The sequence below is a fragment of the Amblyomma mixtum genome, chromosome 3, assembly GCF_055824585.1.
Source record: "Amblyomma mixtum isolate Tamu chromosome 3, ASM5582458v1, whole genome shotgun sequence".
NCBI lineage: Eukaryota > Metazoa > Arthropoda > Arachnida > Ixodida > Ixodidae > Amblyomma > Amblyomma mixtum.
The window spans coordinates 395,733,209-395,754,868 of NC_143014.1; the positions used below are offsets into that span (position 1 = coordinate 395,733,209).

The 21,660-nt window shown below is 44.0% G+C and overlaps 1 pseudogene; it reads left to right on the forward strand.

The window, feature by feature from the left end:
* Positions 1-935: 935 nt before the first annotated feature.
* On the forward strand, positions 936-1,837 carry LOC149357262 (aurora kinase A-B pseudogene; annotated as a pseudogene).
* The last annotated feature ends 19,823 nt before the right edge of the window (positions 1,838-21,660 follow it).

Genomic DNA, 21,660 nt, shown 5'->3' on the forward strand with positions numbered 1-21,660 from the left:
AGCTGCGATTGCGTTATATAGCGCCGCCGTTCTTTTGCGCGTGCAGACTGGCTGTCGTCATCAGCCTCAGGTGATATGGCCTATTGGCGCGCCTAGAAAGTGGAACTGCGGCCCCATCTTCAGGACCTGGTTAGCGCACATGACGGAGGCGAAACGTACATCATGTGCGGGAAAAAAATCTAATATGTAAATATTTTTGCCAAAAATTTATTTAGTATGCCTAAGAAATATCACAAAAACAAATATTTTTGGCTACTTTTGGGCTACGCAAAAATTTCGCTTTTGGCTACGTTTGGGCTACTACGGAGGTCAATTTGGCGACCTGAGGTCGAAGCGATCTGGCAACCCTGCGACCGGGTCGCAATAACGGTTTGGCTTGGATTTTCTTTATTTCCACCCCGGTCGCAATAACGCCGGCCCAACAACAACAACCCGAAGCCGGAGCCTTTTTTTCTACGCGTCTCGTGACGCTTTTTCATTGCGCGCTCCCATCGTCCAGACGTGGCGCTGCTACAGAACATTCTGGGCCGAATCTTTACTGCTCTGGTCAGGACGAGGAGACGACCGGCAAGCACATCCTGTCCCACCTCGAGGAGCTCCACATCTTGCCACGGCTGCTGGTGGAAGCCTGGGGCATGGAGATGCCCATCTCAGTGCTGGTGGCAGTGTGGCACGACGTGGCGGGCCTGGTGTTCGGCCACCTTCTGCTGCTGTTCCTCATGCTGCGGTCCGGGGTGCTCCCAGACCACCGGGTGAGCGACGGCTGCCTGGCCTACCCGTACACCGCCCTCCACAACTGGTGCCAGCAGGCCAGGTGTGATGAGTGCAGTGCAATGCGCTTTTAGCTTACTGTCATCAGGCGTCAGTAGTCTCTTGTGCTTGAAGTCTTTCACCGAAGTGTATTAATTTCCCTGAGTCCAGTTCCTTGCTTTGCTATGGCCGACAAGGAAAACCAGCCACAGAATGCAACGGCTGCTGACGCCATACAGAGGACGGCAAGCACTGATTCCGACTCCAACAAAAAAAAACGATCTTGGAATGGAGCCTCGACGAATTCGAGATTGGACGACCCTTACCCAAAGGAACATTTGGAAACGTATACCTGGCGCAAGAGGAGAAAAGTAAATACGTCATTGCATTGAAGATTACGTTCAAGTCCCAGTTGAAGAGCAAGAATGGTGAGCACCAGCTTCGTAGAGAGATCGAAATTCGGTCACATGTCAGTCATCCTCATATCCTGAGGCTATATTGCTACTTCCACGATGAGGCTAGGGTTTACCTTATTCTAGGTTGCGCACCCAAAGGAGATCTATACAAGGAGCTCACCAAAGGAAAAATGTTTGACAGCAAAAAATTTGCGACTTATATCCACCAAGTTTGGAAGGCACTCCAGTCCTTCCACACCGAGAAAGTCATGCACCGTGACATAAAACCAGAGAATATCCTGGTAGGTTACAACGGTACGCTCAAGACAGCAGACTTTGGCTGGTCCGTCCATGCTCCGTCTTCAAGACGTGAAACCCTGTGCGGTACCATGGATTCCTTGCCACCCGAAATGGTTGAGAACAGCGTCTACGACGAGAAAGTGGATCTCTGGGCTCTAGGTGTTGTGATCTATGGGTTCCTAGTCGGAAAGCCTCCTTTTGAATCGATCTCCGCAAAAACTACCTATGACAGGATCCGACGTCTGGACCTCCAGTTCCCTGCTCATGTCTCCAATGAAGCTAAGGATCTCATTTCTAGGCTGCTGTGGAACGAGCCGAAAGAAAGGGCAAGCCTAGAGGAAGTGATGTCGCATCCATGGATCACAAAGAATGCAGAGTGTAGCTTCTCCTAGCTCCACCTTTCTAGTGGACTTGTACATGAGTGCTTGCCTAGGACAAATCTTTGCGAATCAAAGGGACGTTTGGGTTCGTTCCAATTGTCGAAATTCCATTCGTCACGGATACATATAAAAAACGATATGTTTGTAATATACTTTTGTAATTAATACGCTTGTAATTTTAAACATGATTTCTATTCATGTATTCAATAAACTTTTACCACGATTTATGCAACCATGTTTTGGGAGCATGCCCTGTTATGTACTTCGATTTTTAAAATGGGCCAAAGAGCCAAAACACTCGGCGATCTTCTTAACCACATTCTTGAAGAACAAAATCCCATAGCGTATAGAATTCCTACTATGCTTTATACAGTAAGTGTCTAACGTTATTGTGTTTTTACAGCCAAAACTGGAAACTGATGGCACTCATCACCTTGAATTTTTGAGTGTGTTGCATTGTATAGTCGTATTCGATTATAGTAAACCAACTCCCCTAAACTGATTTAAAGGGCAGCTACAGCGTCTTTCTGCCTCCTATGAATTTATTGAAACAGTTACGGCACTTTCTCCACATTTTTCTGGTCTTCTGTGTCGAATTAATGAGCGAGGCGAACAAATTCTTAAATTTCCGCATTTTGTGGCCTCAATCGGGGAGATGTCGCAGGCAGCCTTGCGTGTGTGACGTCGCTGGACGCATAGCTGCCGATATTATCTTGGCGTTTCCTGCTCAGAATTTCAAGCTGGGTTTTCCTCATTCGTGAAAAACATTGAGTCAAACTCTCACTTAGTCGCTAATTCGGGCAATCAACACGCACACGATGATTTTGCAACAGTATCCGTGACGTCACAGTATGCTCCCTCGTGATGTCATCATTTAGCCGAAACCCAGTCTAGGTTTCGATTTCTTCATTTTTGCTCTTTTCAAATACTCGTACTTGGTGTTTTAAAAAAGTTATTTCGCCGGAGCGAAGCGTGTGTGGACAGTTGTGGAGAAAACATATGAAAATCATCTGTTCTAATACATCGCTTCTCTTTATCATACTTTTTCTTTATTAGTATAGCTACTGAATTAGCGTAGTTATCTTATGCTTTAATTCAAAATCAATTATTTACTCTGATTGATTATACTTTTATCTGAATCAGTTATTTTGGTTTTTCAAATATGGCACCATGGTTGCTTTCCCGAACACTTACTATATCCCCATCCAGCCTATCCAACCTTCCAATGGTTTTTGCTGATAATTAATTAACTAATTAATCTAAGTCAATTAAACTTTTCATTCGACTCTTTATCACTCATCAAATACATTTAAATTCATTCCAAACTTTACTTTCACTCTTTTGCCGTCCACGGCTGTTTTCCCATCCGCTCACTTTATCGACATCACTGCTTTTTCGACGTTTTTCCTTCATTTTTGGCCTTAGGTAATAAACCAATCATCCTACTGACATTTTCTGCACAGCATCCTCACATCATCTTCTCTTAATTACAACTATTCGTTTGATGCTACCTCTTCTGAGAATGCCACGACTGCTGCGGACACGTTTTGCGGACATGCTTTGGTGACACGACCCCACTGACTTAGCCTAGAAATGCTTTCGCATTAAAAAACCCGCAGTTGGCCTTTAATCCCTTTTTTGGGGTGGTCACACTTCCAAAATATTTGGTGTCCTCAGATTTAAAATATGGCGGCGCCTTATAATCAGTCTACTGTTCAGGTGACATCACAACCATCTCAGTCGCATTCATAGAACGTAGGGAGTTCTCATACCACCACTGGCACAGTGGTGCAGCCTTTATTCGATGCGCCACTGCACGGCAGGTGACTGCTTCGAACAGATCAACCTGTGGGCCTGGAGATACTCAGGTTGCTCTTCCCGAGAACCTGTAAGGCTCACGCAACGCGTCACGGTGAGAATTTCAAAATTTCATTGAATTGATTTCAACTAACCTCACTTCAGTGTACCATGGGGGCAGTCTGCTCACAGCCTGGTACATAGGTCGCTATGTGCCATGGTGGCCAGGTTGTGATGGCATCGCAAGCTCACATGTCCTCTCTGGGCCAATCATTATTTTACCGCCTGGCATGATGTGCCAGTGAAATGTCATGGGCAGGTTGGAATGAGAACACAACAACAGGTGACATCTGACCAATCAAGGAATTTCGTGACAGAGAAGCCAGGACTATTTTATGAGATGATAAGCTAAATGCTATCGCATTAAAAGTTTCTAACATTAAATGATTGCTAAAGGTACCCAATATTAAAGGCTTCACTGGACACCTCGTAGTTCCGCGAAGTTACTGAAGTTCTGGGCACATGTAAGAGTTAGGCATGCACTTTTCTTGATGTCGCTGATGATGCGCCGAGACCGGATGTACAAGTGGTTAACGGTGATAACATAAGCTATATATAAAGAAATTACAGCAAATAAAAAGGATACCACATGGTCTAAACCAGAGGATGATCATGTGTGGTGGTGTGCGCTAAAATCTGGTATGCCTACCTCTCAAGGAAATGTAGTTTTCTAGTCTTGCACAGTACAAGACACTTCAGAAGGACATGCAGCACACAAAATGGAAGCTACAAACATTGAAACCTGTGGTTTCTAGCACGCATAGTGGGAGGTGCATGTGCATGTAATACATGTGACCTGTCCTCAGTCTTCAGAAAATGACCTCCTTGATGCCAGTGTTCTGCCTAAACTCTGTGTCTGCCTGTGAGCACTTCCACTTGTACCCTTGCATCCAGAGTTTTCTATATCTGTGCTTTCAAGTTCTAAACGAAACATCTTCAACATATATCTAACGTGTCTCAGAGAGCAGCTGACTATGTGTTGAGAAAAGATATCTTGTCACCACTAAACTATGATGGCTTGAAGCCAAACAGACTTATGTATTTCCGTGCTAAAGCTCAGAAAATGCAATGTATTTTCATTTTATTACGTGAGCCAAGAGTATAGAGGAAGGCATGACACAACCACTTCGAGTTTCATTTATTTCTTTGTATTCTGGCTTAATTACATTTGCTTTGCATACTTACTTGTGTATTTGAAATTTTTTGTCCGTCCGTTGTCGCTTCAGTTGATTATTCTAATCTACCAGCAAATTGAGTTAATCTTGTTTCAGCGCAGCGCGGAGTGCCTTTGTGGCCCACCGTGTGGCACGCTTCGGGTTACAGCTGTGACTCTGATAGGCTGCAAGACGAGGAGTCCTGATGCTCCTCGTAGCCTGATTGTGCTGAACACACTTTTTGGTGCATTTATATATCCTGCAGTTTACCCAATGGTTCCCATTTATGCTTCAAAGCTGTATGTTGGCTGCTGCTTTGCTGGGAAAAAGTACTGCAGTTCGAACGAACACTGGATCATTTCAAATGAGTTTTCAAATTTCAGCCAGGTTGCTACAATTGTGGCACACCCGCCAGCAAAGCTAAAAGCAATGAAAATATAGCATCTAACACAACTTCACCACACGCTCTCTTCCTCTGTTCAAGTGGTTATACCATTAATGACCCCGAATCTGCCACCTCTGTAGCTGGCACGTAACAATAATTTTGAAAAACTGATGTCAGAGTAGATTCACTGCTGTGTCAAACTATTTATTTATTCATTTACAGTATACCCAGCAACACCGAAGCATTAAAGCAGGGGAGTGGGCACTGCATAAAGTGACGACTGCGCGAATATAACCACACCAAAAGGGATCGGATGACAAAGGGGCAATGCATCAAGATCAGTAGAACAGAAAGAAAAAAAAACACACACAAACAAAAACATGCATGCGCTTCAGGACAAAGAGTATAGACAACAGTTTAAAAGAACAGTGCAATTACAAATCACTGATTAGACTTAAAAATGCATCTTGGGGAGCAGCCACAACTTCCACCGCAACTTATTCCATTCAGAAATACTACGGGGAAAAATAGAATATTTCATGTAGTTCGTTTTGCAGGTGATTTCGCGTATTTTGGAACTGTGGTATCTTCTGTTTGAAACATAACGGTTAGGTTTGAGGTATGTAAGCTCGTCAATGCCTGTCGAGTCAGTGTATATTGCAAGCAGTAGTTTCAGGCAGTGCTTCTGGCATCTTATGTGTAGCGGGTTTAGTCTAATGTGTTTCTTGATTTCTGTAATGCTTAAGTGTCCGGAGTACTGCCTTGATATAGATCTGGCAGCGGGGTTTTGTATGGCTTCTTTTTTATCAATCAGGTACCGCTGGTGGGGATCCCATAATCTGAATGCATACTCTAATTGCGGCCTTACGAGTGACTTATATGCTGTAATTTTAAGAATCTGAGGGGCAGTCCTAAGGGCTCGTGTAAGCGGGCTAAGCATTTTCCTAGCTTTTTTGACAGTCGTGTCAATATGGCTTGAAGAAGACAGATCTGCTGTTAAAATAACATATAAGCACTTAACTTCATTTACCTTTGTGAGTATGGAATTGCCCAATTTGTAGGTGGATTGATTTTAGATTTAGTAAATGTTACCTGGGAACATTTCTTTGTAGTCAGGCTAAGTTCCCAGTTTTGGCACAAGGAGGCCATATTGGTTAGGTCTTGCTGAAGTGCATCTAAATCACGTTTGCAAACAATGCATTCGTCTGTAAATACTCTGATTTGTGAGGAAATGTTTGAGGCGATATCATTGATGTAAATTAAAAAGAGTAGCAGTCCAGCACAGAGTCTTGCAGCACTCCCGAGGTGACTTGAGCAAAACTAGAATTCTTGCATCCAATAACTACGCTTTGTGTTCAGTCGTTCAGGTAGTCTTAACCTTGATGACTTATGTATCCAAGTTAAGAGTACTCATTTTATGTATTAACAGATCATGTTATACAAAATCAAAGGCTTTGTATAATCAAGGAAGACTGCATCAGTACGCATTCTTTTTGCAGCAGTATCTGCAAGCTCATGAAATAGTTCAATTAGCTGAGTGGTGTAGCTAACCCCTTTATGGAAACCATGCTGATTACTGGATTTCAATGTGAAGAAAACTCAGAATACCTGTCCTCTCCTTTTGAGTCTTTCTTAGATAGCTCCAAATTGCTTTTGCATTTGTCTTAATAGAGTCAGCGAGTCTGGAAAAGTACATATCTTTGGCGGTAGTGATAGCTTCGATATAATCTGTATGTAGCTTTTGTCGACAGCGCTCAAGTTTGTTTGAAGGATTCTTTTTATACTTTTGGAACACACGAGTCCTTTGTTTTATCTTCCTTTTAAGTGCATAAGTCATCCAGGGTTTGTCTACTTTTGGTTTATCGGAAATGTATTTGAAAGGTACATGTTTTTCAATCAGTGATGACAGCATGCTTTTAAAAGAAAGAGTTCCATAGAAAGTGTGCACTCTCGGATAAATGTTGTGAGAAAGCCTGAAAGTCTGCTCCCATACGCAAGCTGATTTCATTAAAATTTGCCCTGCGGTATTCATACACTTTGCGAGTTTCATGAGCAGCAGGAATTATTTGTGGCGGAGTAAGCATTGCAGTTACAATCTTATGGTCACAACTACCAGATGACACACAAACATCATGAACACTCGGGTCCCTGTAGAATAATAGGTAGAGGACGTTATTTCCGTGTGTGCCATTCACAGCATATTGATCAAACCCGTATTTGCAAACCATATCAAAAAATGCTGAACAGGTTCCGTCTGAGAGCATGCATGCTCTCGTCCCAGTTTAAGTTTGGAGAGTTCGTCTCCTGCTAACACTATGTGATTAACAGGAAGTGAAGCCAGCATATCATCTAGTGTTGTGATAACTTGTGGTCGAGCCCCAACGCTGTTGTTCCTTTATCAGAAGTGAGGAGCCTGCAGCAAACTGACTCGTGATTGCTGCTTTGCACATCAATTGAAGTACACTGCAAGATTTTCGTAACTAAGATAAGTAATCAGCGGCCTCTACAGTTCCTGTCTTTTCTACAGATCTGATAACCGGAAGAAAACAATTCACTGTCACTCAGTGAGTCGTCCAGCCATGATTCTGTAGCAAAAACATTTTCTGGGTTGAGCATCTGTACCAAACCATAAAACTGACCGATTTTGTTCTTAATGCTTTGGCAGTTTATTAAGAGAATAGAGCATTCAGAATTTTGGGACTACCTATTACTTAAGGCTGTTCATTCCTTACTTAGCTTGTTTACAGACTGGGTATCCTCATCCAATCTGAAAGCCTCTCCATTTATAATTATTCATATGCCAGGGACACCTTGTACTTACTGCTAGGTTTTCTTGGCTTACCAACAGCCCAGAGCTTCTGACAAATTTCTCTGACACACTGAGTAGTCCCGTGAGATTACATAATCAGAGCCTTTTAGTTTAATGACGTTGATTAGGACCAGTTCGATCTCCTTGTATGATGCAAAGTTTGCAATGATTGGTCGTTTACCCTCAAGAGTGTGTTTGCTTATCCTATGGGCCCGCTGAATCTGCCCTATGGTCACTATCCTGGCAACGGTTCCTAACAAAGTTTTCGGAACTTTGCCAGATTTCGTGTGGTTCCTTGCCTTCGAAGCCATAGAAAATTAAATTCATCCTTCTGCTGTTATTTTCTGAGTGATCTACTTTTTTGGCTGCCATATCGACTTTTCCCGAACATATTTGCGTACTGCTATTTATACTAGCAGTCTCGCATTCGTTGATTTTGAGAACGGCTATTCTTGATTCTAGTGACTCTAACCTTACCCTGAAATCACCCATTTATGTTTTAAAGCTTGCTTTGTCTTTCCATTATGTCACTTAGCCTACTAAGAATTCTTGCCTGACCCTTTTGCAAACTTTGAAGGATAATAGCCAATTCAGGGCTGGGATTTTGTTCAATGTCACCCGACAGCAGCAACAGTTTGGCGAAGAACCCCTTCATTGTCAAAACTAAATATTGCACATCCTTTGTGGGAAACGCAGATCTGGCGAATTTAGGCATTTTGCAAGCAGGTGTGGGAAAGGTCGTTCAAGCGTCAGCTGCTCGACACAGTGAATTGGCCTCCTCAGGGATTCTCAGCAGCAGTATTAGAAATGATTCTTTCTGGAGAGTCTCCACTACGTAAATGGACGCCTCGAAATGAATGGGTCATAACATGAACTTCAAGCTCAATAGCAACTTACTAAAATATTATGTTTAATGCATAAACATGGCAACTGGCAAAAACAGCCTGAAATTAAACAAACACATTCACAATTAACAACATGCAATCTATTGCCCTTTCTGCAAAATGCAGTTTCCCTCCGCATTCTGTTTCCTTGTGTCTGTTTCATGTTGGCCGTCTAAATAGTAATCAAAACGTCAATCAGCGCATTGTACCAACTACAATGCTAAAGTGACAAACATCATGTAGCTGGCGTCTTGAATTCGCTCTTGCCACTGAAGCCAGTTTTGCCCACTGACATATGCAAATAATTTAACACAGCCAAAAGGCTACAGTAATAGACTCTAGGTGCATTCACCACAATAGAGGCCCGCGCACATAAAGATTCTTTGATAACTTTTCTGATCTGGCTGAATGCACAGGAATATTTCTAGGGAAAACTGCTCACTACAAGTAAAGGAACAGCTCTTATGGGGCCAGCTCCACATGAAGTACCCAGCACAGAAAAGGAGATGAAGGTAAAACTACAATGCATGCAACAAAATGGCACTCAACTCCTCAGGGGTTGAAAGCATCTCCCATTGCTGCCAACTCCACAAGTTCCTTGAAAGCAAGCTTTCCGAGTTTCCAAGTCAGTCGGTGGAACAGTTTATGACCAGCCTCTGAATTCATAAAAAAATACATCTAACAACAGCTTGCACTAAAGCCAACTAGGAACATGATTCCCAATTCTACACTTCCTTAGGCATGCCCTGTACTGCTGCCATGTCAGATGCAAAAGTCCACTTGTGCAGAGAGTCATCAAATTACACACAATACCTAACTTGCAATAGTGATTCAGCATCTGAAAGATGCTGAAAACGGAGTGAGTGAGTGAGTGAGTGAGTGAGTGGACGTGAAAGTTTCTGGAAATAAGCTTTCTGGGAGAGATTACAGACAACCCAACCACTAAAGAAACAGCACTAGAAGAAATAAGCAAAGTAATGCATGCTCGCCCTGAAGAAAACGTAATATCATAGTTTTTTGCTACCTAGACACATATGGTAAATTACTCTAAAACTTGGCAAGGAAAACGAAACTGCGAGGCTGAACTCGGCAGACAAGTCTGGTTTAGCAACAACCGGCACACATAATTCTGGTTTGGTTTGGTTTATGGGGTTTAACGTCCCAAAGCGACTAAGGCTATGAGAGACGCCGTAGTGAAGGGCTCCGGAAATTTCGACCACCTGGGGTTCTTTAACGTGCACTGACATCGCACAGTACACGGGCCTCTAGAATTTCTCCTCCAAAGAAATTCCAGCCGCCGCGGCCGGGATCGAAACCGCGTATTTTGGGCCAGCAGCCGAGCACCATAACTACTAAGCCACCGCGGCGGCACACATAATTCTCGTCTAAAGGAGAATTCTACAGGCAGGTGAAAGAAACACCAATAGGAACCTCCACCTATGTTGCTCTAGCAAATCTAACTATGGAACACATCGAGGAACAAGCTCTCAACTCACTCCAGCCATAGCCAAAGGCTTTCCTCGGGCATGTCGATGACTGCTTCTCAATCATCAAGAGATTCCAAATTCAACATTTTCACCCTCATTTAAATTCCACAGCAGCGAGTGTTCAGTTCACACTAGAAGTGGAAAAAGGAAACTTTTTTTCGTTTTTGGATGTCCTGGTAACCCGAAAACACAGCTCCCTTTAGTTCTCTCTCTTCTGCAAACCAACCCATTCAGCCTTATATCTGCACTTCACTTCAAACCACCCAACAATGTACAAGACACCAGTTGTGAAGAAATGATTACGAAGAGTTCAAACACACTGCAGTATAGAACGAAACAGAACAAAAACCTGATATTCAAGGACCTCATCATAAACGGGTACCCAAAAAATTTTATTCAGATAACCAGTCACCTCCAAAAAACCGAATATGTGCCAAGAAATCAACCAACAGCAGTTAACCAACAGCAGTTAACCAAACCACAAAATAGGTCACTCCTCTTTATGTCTGAAGGCACTAGCGAAACTATTACCCGTATCCTGAAAAAGGTGGCCTCCGAGTAGCGCACATGCATATGAAAACTGGAGCGCTTTTCCCAGCTGCTCCCAAAGACCAGCCATGGAAAGAGCTCAAGCACTGCTTACAAGATTCCTCGCACCGACTGCGAAGCAAGATATGTAGACAAAACAAAAAAACCTAAATAAAGAATTCGACAATGCAAGAACGACATATGCAACTTCGCAACAAAATGCAGCCCAGTAGCCAGACATTCTGAATACGCCGACCATAGAACAAACGTTCAAGAAACCACCCCGCTTGGAACCAAAACAAATAAACGAAAAAGGCTATTATTCAAACTTTAGCATATTCAAGCTAATCAAAACAATGCCAACCGCACACAGGGCAACCTATCCCCCGTGGACGTGCTGACTTTGCTCCACAGCTCACGGAAAAAGAAAAGACGCGGCAGCTGTCCCCGCACTGCCTGGCACCATTACTCACAGCCGTAGACCGTAGCAGAGCCTGTGTCAAAAACATCCTTGGACACTCCCACACCCTTCACAACACCAGTCCTTTTTTGCCCACTGCGTAGTTAAAGACACAAGTCCACAGCACCTGCGTTATACCCCAGCCAGAAAAAGAGCCGAGCTGGCTCCAAAATGTTGGGATATTGAAATTAAAAAGGTTTTGGCTGGAGATGTGGTGCAGTTTACTACAAGTTATCAAACCAAAAAAGAAAGCAACTCTCAAACCGTTTAGTTTTACGGTGTTCAACAAGAATGAGTTCGTAACAGTGAAAAACCGATGCCACTATGTGCATCGGAATACTTTCATGCTCAAGCACCCCCTCAGTGCCTAACAGCAGCACTTCCTCAGGCAGCTTACGAGGAGAAATGGTAGCCATTGTCACATGCCTTGTGTGTAGTGCATGTTACCAAGCAAACACAGACAGGTTTTCTCCAAAAAGCACTCGCCACAATGGGAGCATGCATACATAATGAGTTCTACTTGCCCAGGCTTATTTACACACTGATAACCCACAGGCCATCGACATCGTTGTTCCCAATAAAGTACGCCAATGCCACCACGCTACACTTCAACCAATCGGCGAATGCTACCATACAATTTCACCGTTGGGCCCACACAAAAAACACACACATAGTGTCAGAGAAGGCGCTTGCAATGATTGGTGAAAAGCCTGCAGCAATCATTACACAGTGTGCACCTACGACTGGTGAACCTAAGCAAGCCATGCTGCAAACTGAAGCAACTGCACTCATCATGTGCTTCTATATGATGACATCGAACAACACGCAGACACCCACTGCAGTAGCTCAGCTGGTCAACGCATTGTCCTTATGATCTATGCAGTTGGTGTGAATCCTGGTTGTGGTGGCCACAATGCAATGGAGACCAAATGAAGAATTTATTCCCCATGTGCTGCGCAGTGATAGCGCAAGTTTAAGTGCTCTAGACAACTGTAATCATTCTAAAGCCCTCTAGTGTGGCATCTGTGATAACCCACCTACAGCTATGGGAAGTACCGTATTTACTCGCATAATCCTCGCACTTTTTTTCGCAGAAAATCGGTGCGAAGTTAGCGGGTGCGATAATTACGCGGGGAAAATTTTTGAACAATGCTTTGGAGTGCTGAAAGCAAATGTAAATAGGCTGTGAACCGGGGTTCTCAAGCCAGCTATTGTAAATTTAACCAAAACTTCAATTGCAAGCAGGACTTACGTTTGTAATAAAACCACAGAGACGACAAACACTAGCTGCAGAAACACTTTATTTGCGAAGGCTGGCCGCCCGCAACATCACCATCACTCAGAGTCCGCGGAGTCCACGTCGACATTGCCATCGCTATCGCTGGTCGCTGCTTCGTCGGCTTCCTCAGCTTCACCCTCTTCATCTTCGTCCCACACGAGATGCCTTCTTTCCTTGCAATTACGCGCGCCTGGTTCCGCATCAGCTCTATTGACATGGCGCAACCAACCGCCCGTAGAGCCTTGTCCAGGAGTGCAGTTTCAACCCCAGGAAACTTTCCCGTCTTCGGACCACGGAAGGCACGCCGAGTCTTTCTGGTTGCCTTGAGCTTGTCGTGCTGCCGTCTCCAGTAGCGGACACAAAACTCGTTGACTCCGAAGTGTCTGCTGGCAGCGCGGTTGCCATGCTCCAAAGCGTACTCGACAGCTTTTAGCTTAAAGGCAGCGGTGTAGCTTGCGTATCGCCCCATGGCGAAGCGGCACCGAGAGCACGGTGACAAAACTAGCACGCACTGAGCGAGGCCTACGAAAGTCTTCGCAAAATGGCAGAACTATGCGCGGAACTCGGGAGAACGAGCGGCGGTACCAGCGGAACAAAACTGACGAAACACCTTCTCGCCTTCTCGCTCTCTTGAATGTTTTTATGTAGCCCAAAGATTCCGCTTTGCTTTGAAGTAATCATTTTCTTTCCTATCTGAGCTGTAGTTGTCTTAGGTTGTAGCTGGGTCATCCGCTCCTTTGTATCTGTTAGTCCCTTTTATCATTAGTTTGGTAATGCTATATTTTGATAGTGCATGCACTTTTCCTTAGTTCTGTCGAGTGATGTTGGGGATGCGATGATTATGCGAGGAAAAAAAAATTCCAATTTTCGATAGGCAATGTGGGGGGTGCGAGCATTATGCGAGTGCGAGCATTATGCGAGTAAATACGGTATTGCACCAAAAACCAAATCGTACACCTGTCCCATATATTGCCAGCCCATGTTAAAGAAGCCCAAGTAATGAAAATTATTCCAGGTTTCTCCACTACAGTGCACCTCAGAGCAAACATAGATCTTCAGTACATCCAAACAACAATACACAGGAACTAGCATTGAAAGCACAAAATATACACAGACACCAAGAAACTTGTGCAGGGACTCTTGCTCACACAATCCCCATCTTCAGTTTGCTTCACGACATAAAAGCACACCATCTCTGCTGACTGCAGACTTGCACTGCCCATGTGTCACTAGAGCCATCTTGATGCGATGCGCCTTGTTATGTGGGCTTGCACAGGTTGTGCCTGCAGACTGCCTCAAAGCGGCTTGACAGGGATGGTGTAGCTGATGGCAGCGTACTTGCCTGGCACTGCCACAGCTGCCACTCTCCACGAGCTTGTCAACGATGCTGGGGAGCTGGCTGACATAGCCTGCATTACATAGATGCAAACAGAAAAGAACCCATGAAAAAAAAATGAAATCATAAGCAACACTGCAAAGAGCTGAAAATTCAGGATCTCTATACCCACCCAAAAAAATATCAGGGCTTGCAGCCCTGAACTCGACCACTCCAAGTGCCGCAATCATTAGGGTAGTCTCCGCTAAGTTCAATCAGTTAAGAATGATATACTTGATCTTTCTCTTTTCATCCCGTACATGCTTACAGATCTTTATCCAGGCGTCAAGATGACTGTCCCAATAGCATTCTCAAAAGTCAGTGTTACTAAGCCCCCAACTGTCCAGTGTCAGAACATTATTACAAATTTCACCATTCCTTTACTCATGAAAGAAATAAACATGTAATCAAATACTTCTGTGAATGCTCTCTGGTGTAAGTACTATGAATTGCAGTCACTCCTTTTCCACTCTTGTATGCAACATATGTTGGCAGCTCTTTTACAATTTTCTATTGCATGAGCAGTACTATTGCTAGGAGATGATGCTATACCACCACAACCATAGGCATGACATGCTCCGCAGCTGAGCGACTGTGAGATGTACTGCTTTTACGATGCTGCCTCCAAAAAGTGCGGCTGATACGACGATATCACAGCGAGGCTCTATTCTTATCTTCATATCAGCCTTATTTGAGAATCTTTTGTGAGGCTTTTTTGAAAAACAAGAGGCATCTACCTTTGTGCAAAACGGTTTACACAGAGCGCGTGACTTTCTGATGTAGTGGTTTGCGCATCGCCCTGGCCATTATCCACGTATTGGTTAACCCACGAGTTTGGAAAAATATGATTTTGTAAAAACAGGTCGGCTTACAGACGAGTAACTACATTAATAATGCAAAAATGCAAGCATTCATAAATGAGACGTGGAAACTATATGCACATCTGGAATTAAAACGTAATTCTGGATAGTCGCAAGTCCATTTCGAGGAGCTGCAGATACCAACGTTCTCCAGAAGTCGCAGGGACTGTCTTGGGCTGCATCTCGTGAACAAGTTGGCAGCAGCCAGAACCACATTACCATGCGCAATGCGCTCCCGCACATGCACCCAACTTTGTGGCCTGCATTGCTTTTCAGGTTTTTGCCACAATGACAAAAGCCAATGACCTCCACACACAAAAAGGAGATAAAAAAGAGGACATTAACTAGCAGTCAGGTACCTGATGACCGACCAAAACAGAAAACTTCATTTCTTGACCACACCGCAAAATGCATTTACATCGCATTTTAACCAGGACATTCTCTCAAGAGTATGAGAACACTAAGCACAGTTCAACAGTGCAAGTGCACTGGAAGTACCACTGTTCATGCGAGCGGTGGACAAATTGCTTCCCAGAGGGCTATAGCAGCGCAAGTGCACGTGGACAGTGAGGGTCCGGCACAACTATCCTGCAGTTTTGATGCTCGCCTTATCACCAGCACAGACGAAGCCTTGCTGCTCCCATCAGTGTTTGTCAGGGGCACCTTTAATTATTCATGGAAGTATTCATCAAGACAAAATATAATAGAGCCCACTTATAATGAACCTGACGGTCACGCATATTATGTTCATTGCATCTGAGGTTCGTTGGAAGTGGACATCCCATATTACAGGCAAATGTACAAAGCCACACGCAAGCACCATTTATTTTTTAAAGAAGCTCCTTATGCGCATGTGGTTCTTAAAGGTAAACGCTATCACGGCACTATCACAGATCGTTGCTAGGGTGTTTCTTCACTAATATGTTCAGTGGTGATGCGAATAGCAGCAAGTTCTGCACCAGTCGATGAAGTCTGGTGTGATTTTTTCCCTTTCTTAACTATGGTCTTTACGGGGATGACCACGGAGCCCGAAGAACTGGAGGGGGTCACAGAGCCATCAATGTATACGGGCAGTCGGTGTCTGTGGTTCTCATGCAATTAATTCAATAGTGATTTGTTTTAATGCTGCTTGTGATAAAGCAGCCTTCTTTTTGATGCCTGGTATGGAAAGAAGCACATGAGATTGGTGCAGGCTTCATAATGGAGATGACGGTCTAGAGGCTGGTGTAATTTCTGATGGCAAAAAGTTGTGATGGGCATCAGTAATTCTTGGATAGGATGTACACAGCCAGTTAGCAGTTCGCTGTTCCTGCTAGCGATTTAAACTCAAATTTCAACCTTTTTAGTTCAGCTAGATTCCCACGGCAACGCCTTTTTCTCAGTTTCAGATAAACTCGCTTTATTCTTTTCGTGAGAGCGCGTAACTGGCTGTTGAACCATGGTTTGTTTTTAGCTCTTATAGGAGATATAGTTTGCGCGGGGATGAACATATCTTGTAGCTGTAAGAGTTTTTCTTTTAGAATGGTCCATAACTGCTCAGTACTAAGTTCATCAGCCAAAGTATCGAAAACCAAAAAATATGATTCTAACTCTATGTTAACTCTATGTTAATGCACGTCGTCCATGAAGGTAGGCTCCGAAGACGTTCCTCCAGCAGTCTGGCACGCAGATAAAACCTTCATTAACAGCAGAACAGTTCAGATGGGCATTGCCATGTCGCCGGAAACATCATGGAATTCAAGAATTACAGACTGATCAGCTTATTAACTGTTGCCTACAAGTTATTTACTAAGGTAATCCCTAATAGGGTCAGGACTAGAGCACTGCACGGGCCTCAATCTGGGGCCCGGCCCGGGCCCGAGACCTAAAGCCCGAGCCCGGCCCAGGCCCGCGGCTTCAAGCCCGGGCCCGGCCCAGGCCCGCTAAATTATCGCTCTAGCGAGCCCGGCCCGGCCCGGCCCGTGAATCCCGGAGTGAAGCCCAGCCCAGGCCCGGCCCGGCCCGTTTCACAGTAACGCTTGAGGTACACTGCTCACTCTGAGCAAGTAGACTGCGACTAGACCGATAAGGAACTGGCCGACAAAGGTCCTGAAACCACAATTTGGCTTGCAGAAAGTTGGTTCTTTTTAACCCAGAAGGAAGTGATTAAGAGTAGTGCTCGCCAGGCCCTCTTTTGGACAGTCATCTCGTGTAGGTGCGCGAAGATTAACTCGGAAGTTCCGAAAGCGCAATAAAAAGGGCTGCATACGCGCGTAATAGACCACTTTGCATTCCGCCATGATTTTAATTAGTTATATTTTGCTGCCCGGAAGAATAAACATTAAAGCTGCCTAGCAAGCAGTGGGATGACATTTTTTTAGTGAACACGATCTCAGAGGTTGAAATCATAGCCGAACTGGCCGCCTTTCAGCAGAAATGAAAAGCTAAAAGACCTGAGTATTTTATGGTGCGTGTTTTGAAGACTATAAGCGTCCTAAACTTTGGGATGATGAATGATCAATGGCCAATTAAGACCAGTTGAATTTTACTCTTACTGGTGGAGCAGAAGATAACGCGCGAACGACGTGATAACTTACAGGGCGAAACCCTTGTCATGAAAACCAGGCTGAAGAAGCGGGGAGAGATAGATGTGCTTATTCGATGAGATTTACGAACTCTCGCGAGCTTTTGTGGCTATTTCATTTACTAGACGTTCCGGGCAGCTCATCAAAAAGAAAACCAAACGCGCTTTAGTTTGTGAATTTTCTCACATGAGAAAAATATAGGTATAAAATTAAAGCTATGTTTCTGGGGCTTAAGGGCCCAAGGGGTGTCAGGCTGTGAGAGATGCCGAAGCAAAGGGCTCCGGATCATTTCGACCACCTGGGTTTCCTCAACGACGACCACCTGGGTTTCCTCAACGAGCAATGATACTACAAAGTACATGGCTGTCGTGCTTGCCGCCTAAACAGAAATGCGGCCGCTGAGGGTAGGAGCAAACCCTGGTTCCCCGGCTCAGTAATCAAGCGCCTTGACCACTAAGCCACCACGGCGTGGAAATAAGGAAATAAATAAGTCAATGAATAAAGTTTAGTTTTTTCTCAGCGCGTACTATAACCCATAGCTCATCCGTGTCGCTGCTCCAATGTCGCAGTTGTGTACTTCACTCTGCAATAGTGAATGAATAGTCGGACACCAGGCGTTTCTGTACAGACCCAAGCTCGACTCGCGCCCGCAGCTTTCAGCCCGAGCCCGGCCCAGGCCCGCAACTTCAGGCCCGGGCCCAGCCCAGGCCCGGCAAAACAGATCATGTCATCAAAACAGCCCGAAAGCCCGGGCCCGGGCTTTCGGGCCGGCCCGAGCCCGTGCAGTGCACTAGTCAGGACAACCGTAGACTGAAATCAACCAAATGAACTGGCAGGCTTTTGTAAAGGTACCCGACAATAGACCACATTCACAATATCAATCAGGTGATAGAGAAATGCGCAGAATATATCCAGCCCCTATATATAGCGTTCATTGATTACGAGAAAGCATTCGACTCAGTAGAAACCTCAGCAGTCATGCAGGCATTGCGGATTCAGGGGGTAGAAGAGTGTTATGTGAAAATATTGGAAGATATTTATAACGATTGCATAGCTACCATAGTTCTCTATTAGGTCAGCAATAAAATTCCATAAGGAAAGCTGTCAGGCAGGGAGACACGATCTCGCCTATGCTATTTGCTGCCTGTTTACAGGAGGTATTCCGGGGCCTGAAATGGGAACAGTTGGAGATAAGAGTTAATAGAGAATACCTAAGTAATCTGTGATTCGCTAATAACATTGCCTTGCTAAGTCATTCAGGACATAAACTGCAAAGCATGATCAATGGGTTAGACAGGCAGAGCAGGACGGTGGGGCTAAAAATTAACATGCAGAAAACCAAAGCAATATTCAACAGTCTAGCAAGAAAACAGCAGTTTGCAATTGGTGGCAAGGTGCTGGAAGTAGTAAGAGAATATGTCTATTCAGGGCAGGTAGTGACAGCTGATCTGGATCATGAGAGCGAAATAACTAGAAGAATAAGAATGGGGTGGAGCACATTGGGCAGGTTCTCTCAGATCATGAAAGGCAGTTTACCAATATCGCCCAAGAGAAAAGTATACAACAGCTGTATCTTACCCGTACTCACCCATGGGGCAGAAACGTGGAGGCTAACAAAAAGGGTTCGGCTTAAGTTAAGGATAACATAGCGAGCTGTGGAAAGAAAAATGATAGGTGCAACATTAAAGAGATCGGAAGAGGGCGGAGTGGCTGAGGGAACAAACGCGGGTTAATGACATTCTAGTCGAAATCAAGAAGTGGGCTTGGGCAGGGCACGTAATGCGAAGGCAAGATAACTGCTGGTCCTTAAGGGTAATGGAGTGGATTCCAAGAGAAGACAAGCATAGCAGGGGGCGGCAGAAAGGTGGGCGGATGAGATTAAGAAATTTGCGTGAATATGGTGGCCGCAACTGGCAAAGGACAGGGTTAATTTCAGAGACGTGGAAGAGGCCTTTTCCCTGCAGTGGGCTTAGTCAGGCTAATGATGATGATGACTGGCGCACAGCTTCGTAAAATCAAATGAAGATGCGAAGACGCGGAAAACAGACATAGGTGATCAAATCTGCTGTTTTTTGGCGTTCCGGACGAGATGTCTGAAACCTGGTCGACGTCAGGAAATAAAATTATAAATCTCTGTACTGAAAAACTAGGGGTAATCTTCAAAATACACAAATTGAAAGATTGCATCGTCTACGGCAGTTTCAGACTGAAGAATACAGGAAATCATAGTAAAACTTACATTTTTTAAGGACAAACAACTTATTTTCGAAAACGGAAAAAAGTTTAAGGACACCGATTATGCAGTGCATGAGGACTTTTCACTACAAACACGGCTCGCCAGGAAAAAGCTCTTGAAATTTGCTAAATCTAAATAAACGGCCTACAAACTCAACGTAGACAAACTGCGCATAGGTGATTCAGTATACATGTATGACTATAACACTGACCAAGTAACAGAAGTCTCAAAGTAGCTAAGACGCAGAAGCAATGCATGTGTTACCAAAAACCCAATCCAGCCGCCTATGGATAGCATTCCAAGCCCACCTCTCCATTTGTCATTCACTAACATACGCAGCCTTCTTCGTAAACGCTCCAAAGTCTGCTCATATCTTGATAATAGCCACTACAATATACTACTTTTAACAGAAACATGGTTGCGTCCTGATATCGCTGACGAGGAACCTCTGCCTGATAGCAACGAATTTCAAATTTACCGCAAAGATAGAATAAGCAAAAGGGGCAGTGGAGTATTAATTGCTGTTAATAATAACATTTTGTCTTTAATTGTTGATATCCCATGCGAACTGGAAATCATATGGGTATTAACAACATCCCGCCTAGTTAACACTGTCTTAGGCATCTGCTACAGGCCCCCAGACTCCCCAGCCGTGGTATTGTCGCTGATCTACACGACAATACTACGGCCAATCGAACTAGATTTCCTAAATCTGACATTTTCTTGTTCGGCACAGTGATTGGTTGAACTCATCTTCTCATTTATCTGCCTCTAATGAGTTCATGCAGCTAACACTCGACTTTTCTTTTGTCCAATTAGTTGACGCTCCGACACACGATGCTAATATTTTAGACCTTACTTTAACATCTGCTCCAGAGAGGGGTAGCGATATATCTTATAATGACAGGTTCAGCGATCATCCGCTTCTTCAGTTATCGATAAATGCTCCTCATTACTCACGTCACGCCCAACCAAAACAGATACTAAATTATAGAAAGGCTGACTTCGACGCTATTAATCGTTGTCTCGCGCATTTCTCCAAATTTTTGTTCGTGATTTTTCATCCCAGTCTGTTAATGAAAACTTGACTTTGTACAAGGAAAAATAGCGAAACTTGTGCGCAAATACATTCCGCATATAACATTACGGGTCATCATACCTAAACCTTGGTATAACAATTCCTTATGAGCATTAAAAAACAAGAAAAAATGCCTTTTCAGAGCCGCGAAGCGATTGCGCACTGATTATGCGCAAGCTGCACATAGATTGTGTGAGATATCTTACTGCCATGCCATCCGGAAGGCCAAAAAATTTTTATCCCAAGACCTTCAATCGCTCATAAAAAAATAACCCCGAAAAATTTTGGAAAACAATTTCCCCATCACGCACATCGGACACCATTTCATTGCTTGATCAAAACAGATGTCCGATACCTCAAGAGAACTGTCCAGCCACGTTTAATGACTACTTCTCATCAGTATTCCCTACCGAAGATTACTCCAACCTACCTCAACCACAAGAACTAAATTACCCATTCATGACTACAATAGATATAACAACAGAAGACGTAGCATCTCTAATTGACAGTCTTAAGGTTCCAACTTCCTCAGGGGTAGACAGAATAAATACAAAAATTCTCAAACACACCGTACATTCCTACAGTATCATTCTCTGTCATATTTTCAAGCAATGTTAGCAACTGGCGAAATTCCTTACGATTGGAAATCGTCAAATAATCCCTGTTTATAAATCTGGCAAAAAACACAGTAACTACCACCCCATATCACTAACGAGTATCCCATGCAAGTTACTGGAACACATTGTTGCATTTAACATTGCATGCCATTTGGAGAACAATTTTTTTTCCCACGCCAGGTCGGATTCAGAAAAGGGTTTTCCTGTGATACACAACTAATTGAACTTACTAGTGATCTATTCAAGAACATGGATGAAAACT